The following is a 4866-nucleotide window of genomic DNA, read 5'->3' as shown; positions in this document are numbered from 1 at the left end:
TAACCATAATCTTGGATTCATGTCATTTATGGACCATTTGGTTTGGAAGCTTATTGTTTGGTTTGTGGTCTTTATTTATATGACTTTCATCTTGGTCTTAGAATCAATCCATGAAAACCTCAATCAAGTATGCTTGACATTTGTGATGGTTCATATCACTTGAAAACCCTAATTCATGCATCATGCTATTTGGTCCTGGTGGTCTAGTAATTGGTCCTTAGTCCATTTGATACTTGGCATGATTGCATTTATATCATTCATATCATTCAATTCTTGTTTCATTTAATCAATTTATTCATAATGCATATATTGAATTCAAGATTATTTTAATAGGAAGTTCTTATATTTGAAAGTGAGGCCTTGATTTAATAAGTTAACTTTTCACCATTCATTATATTTCATTCAAATCACAATGTACACTGTCCATAAGCATGTTTACAAAATTGAACATTCTTGTAATGTTGACTTTTAGTCAATTGTTGACTTTTAGTCAATTGTTGACTTTTAGTCAAATGTTGATTTTTTGGTCAACATTTGACCAAAGTCAACACCATCTAACAATCCTAAAAGTTCATCTTCATCTTTCTTCATCCATCATCTTCACCATGTTGATTTCCACTAGCTTGGGTTATGCCTTGCTTGATTACCTACAAAAATCATGAGTGAGGCATGAGTTCCATTGAATATACATTCAAGCCACCAAAACCAAGCATTAAAACCATCACCATTTCAAACCAACATCTAACTCACTAAGCATTTTGGTTCCAACATTTCGTTTCAAAAGGCTCCAATTCCCAAAAATCATTCCAATTGCATCTAATTAAACAATCTATCACCTTTTTGCTAAACTCACTTCACTAATTCAAGTAGCAATACAAAACAACAGCTCATCCATAGCATGACAAAACCTTCTAATTTATTTGACATTATGATTAGCATCTTTCTTTTAATGGCATAATACAACATAGCTAAGTTTCTAATTCACTTCAAATGCATTGAAAAACTGTCATAACAGAAAAATCTAACATTAGGACAATAGCAGAGTTATTAATATATCACAATAGTCCACAATGTTAAGCAAATTTCACACCTATAACCTTAGTGCTAGAATTCCCTTCTGATTAAATATTTAATTAAGGGCATTCGAGCCAAGCAGTTCACAAGCAAGTGACTTAGCAACACATGAACTAACTAAGTGTTGCTAGCATCCACCAATCAATTTTAGATAACGATAACATCATAATCAGCTATCATATGAATTGACAGTAAATAACAGGGTTTTAATGGTGGCAGTAAATATTGCAACAAAACTATAACACCAGTCAATAGCAGACCAATTCACAGTCCAATACCTAACATTCAGCCATCACAATTAGCTAAGCAGTACATTCATAACGGGGAAATTCACACCACAAACCAATAGCTCGCATTCACTTATCATATTCACTAACTACTAACTACACATAACAAAAACTAAACTGCAACAGTTAACTAACAGAATTTACTAACCATTTTAATCATTCACAACAACCATAGTCAAATTTCATCAACTCATAACATACCTAACAAAATTTAACAATTTGCTAACAGATCAACTAACTTAATTTCAAGGATTCTCAGTTAAATTTCATTTACATTTAGAATGAATTTCTAACAGAACTGGGAAGGAGAGAACTCTATAAATAGAACTGACCTATCTTCAACCTCAGAATTTTTCAATCACAATCTCAGAACTCTCCAAAAATATCTCTCACTCTCATTCAATTTCTCTGGATTCAGTTTTATTCATTCCATCATCAAGCTAAACCATTCCAAATTATTCTCACCATGCACACACATCATTACGCAGCAAGCAACAAATACTCAACGTAACGCAAACGCATTCATCATAATCAAACACACACACGAATTCGAAAAGGCATTGTTACACAATCAATCTCACACGCGAGTTCAATAGAAGAAGTGACACAAAGAAGAGGCAGAGCAAAGCAGTGGAATATTCATACCTGTTTTCGCCCCTGCGTTGAAACCGGTGAGTATTCAATTCAATCCACAATTTGTTAGTTGTTGTTGAACCCTCGAATCATTGAGTACGCGATGCTCCAATCAGAACGCACAAACGAGAATCATGAACGATGAATCCTGAAATGCAATGCTCCACAACGATGTTGATCCAAAACGTGTGATTCTGAATTCCAAAACGCGAGCGGAAGTGACGACGACAGACGCAATCCTGACCTTTTTTTGTTTTGCATAAGCGTTTTCAATTTAGTGAATGTGTTCGCTTTTCTGCATAAGCGATTGTGGCCGTTTCCTCTTTGTTTTAGTTGGCACGCCCTTCTTTGTTTGATGGGGCTATGAATCCGGTTTGCTCTCTCCAACCTTTGCAATAGGGCTTGCACCCCCTCCCCTAATACTTGATTAATTAGTGTTTAATTAGTTAATATTAATTAGTCTCAATAAATTTTTAATTTTTTTTATTAATATATATTTTGGTTAATTATGATTAATGTGATTAATTATGATTATTAGGTTAATGTGATTAATTATGATTATTAGGTTAATATGATTAATTATGATTATTAGGTTAATATGATTAATTATGATTATTAGGTTAATTGGATAATTGTGACTTAATTGGTTAATTGTGATTTAATTAGTTAATTATGATTTAATTGATTATTGAAAATCATTAGAAACTTTAGGTTTAAGTTAATTAGACTTAGCCTAATGTTGTTTTATCATATATCCATGTGTTATTTTTAATTAATTAACTGGTTTTAATTAATTCTAAATAGTCCTGATTCTAAATTCCATTTTAATCAAATTTTTGTATATTGACTATTTACCCCTAGGATTTAAGACATTCCTGATTTTGCATGTTCCTTTAGTTTAGGATTTGTATAGATGCAATTGGATTGATCAAATTATTAGGTTTATTGTGTATATAATTCAAATTATATTTTCCCATTAGTTATGTTGATCAAAGTTTACTTTGATCAACCAAATCCTTTGCATTGTGCTCAATTTCCCAAGCCTATTCAAGTGATCAAAAGTCCCTTGATAACTTGATAAGGTAAGTCCTTTGTATCCAAGTTGTACTGGATCTCAGGAGCTAAAGATCTCAAGATTCAAATCCAAGTTTAAAACTTCAAAGTCAGTACAAGTCAAGCATAGCAGACAAAGTGGACTACTTCTCAAGCACAACAAAGGCTAACACTTGTCAATCTTGATTCGAGTTGTTCGCCATGAGCCTTAAGCAATGAAGAATGATGATATGAAGTTTCTCCTACCCTTGTCTATAGTACCTTTGCGTACGGGGCGTAGGCCCTAGCTATTCAAACCATTTGCCTTCGTTCACAGACTTTATTGTAAGTCAAATCAAGTAATTGATAAGGTCTTCTTCAAGCACATCGATCAATCTTTCCTCATTGGATAACTAATCATACTCTCCTCTCCTTGATGTCCATACATATTCTGGGATCATTACCTTAGGTTCACACACCCATTTCCTAATCAATTTCTTCATGCACTACCTACAGTTACAAATTTTGGCATCCTTTATTCCTTGCCTATAAAGTACAAACTTTAGCATTCTTGCCATACATAGTTACAGACTGTGGCAAACTCTCTTTTGCCCTATAGAGTTGCAGACTCTGGCAACCTTTCTTTTGCATATACAATTATAGACTTTGGCAAAGCTCCATTTATTTCTGCCTATAAAGTTATAGACTTTGACATTCATTCTTTATGCCCATAGGGTTACAGACTCTTGCTACCTCTTTTAGTGTCTATACAGTTATAGATTGTGGCATAATTTCTCATTTTGCCCTTATGGAGTTTCAGACTCTGGCATTCGTTTCCTATTGCCTTGTATGGTATAGACTATGGCACATATCATTTCATTTTCCCCTACGAAGTACAGACTATGACACATATCATTGCCCCCCACATATTGATTCATGCCACATTTACTCTTGGTTTCAAATACCATTTCCTCTAAGGATTCCAATAATACCATTGTCTTTTGGTTCTAAATCATACCCTCCTGTCACTTTTACCCAAATCTTTCAGTTTCCTTCCCTTAATTATTTCTCTTATCTTACCATTCATTATCATCATTCACTATTCACTACCTTCATTCAATATCTTCTACCTTAATTCACTCCATGTGATATATTGTTCTTTGAACCAAACACAATCTTTCTTTGAGTACCATACATACTTTTGGGCAAATAACCAACGCTTGCCTCTGAACCAAGAGTCATTTTGTTTGTCTTATTAGTCCTCTCGTTTTTTAGATAAACATCTTCTTACTTACTTTGCATCCGTATACATGCAATACCCCTTTATTTTGGCCATATGCCAGTTTTCCTCTAGTTCAGACTTCATCCCTTCATGGGTTCAAATAACATTGTTCTTTGATTCAAACCATATTTGTTATCACTCTTCTTTCACCTCCCACCATTGGTTCTAAAAACTTCAAAGCTTTGAATTCCTTATTGCACTATAAAGATACGTAGGCATGAGGGCCCTAATCCTCTCCAAGCACTCTATCTATTCTTTTCTTTTTCCTTTATTCTTTTGCGAGTAATCCTTAGATATAACACACATTCGGGCAAAGAACAATAAAAAAGGTTCCCGTTGAGTACAACGAATGTGAGAGATGCTAAAACATTTCTCTTCCCCTGGGTTTTATCGATGTTTTCCCTTTCCTCCAGAAATAAATAAAGTTTGATGACGACTCTGTTGTATATTCGAGCGTGCGATGCCTTCGGGTATATTTTCGCTAGCTTCAGTCATCATCAATGGTCCTCATGAAATTACTATGACCAATGGTGAAGGCGTCGTCGTACCAAAAATCAA

At 34.1% G+C, this 4866-nt stretch overlaps 1 long non-coding RNA gene across 1 annotated transcript; it reads right to left on the bottom strand.

The window, feature by feature from the left end:
• Positions 1-364: 364 nt before the first annotated feature.
• Positions 365-2397, bottom strand: LOC127078749 (uncharacterized). The gene is made up of 2 exons (XR_007787869.1): positions 2007-2397; positions 365-647 (listed from the first exon to the last, which is right to left on the bottom strand). It is a non-coding gene; the product is annotated as an uncharacterized LOC127078749 (long non-coding RNA).
• Positions 2398-4866: the final 2469 nt, after the last annotated feature.

This window comes from Lathyrus oleraceus, chromosome 5 (assembly GCF_024323335.1).
Source record: "Lathyrus oleraceus cultivar Zhongwan6 chromosome 5, CAAS_Psat_ZW6_1.0, whole genome shotgun sequence".
NCBI lineage: Eukaryota > Viridiplantae > Streptophyta > Magnoliopsida > Fabales > Fabaceae > Lathyrus > Lathyrus oleraceus.
Note: the sequence above shows the minus strand (reverse complement) of the source record. Positions and strands in the feature narration are given on the sequence as shown.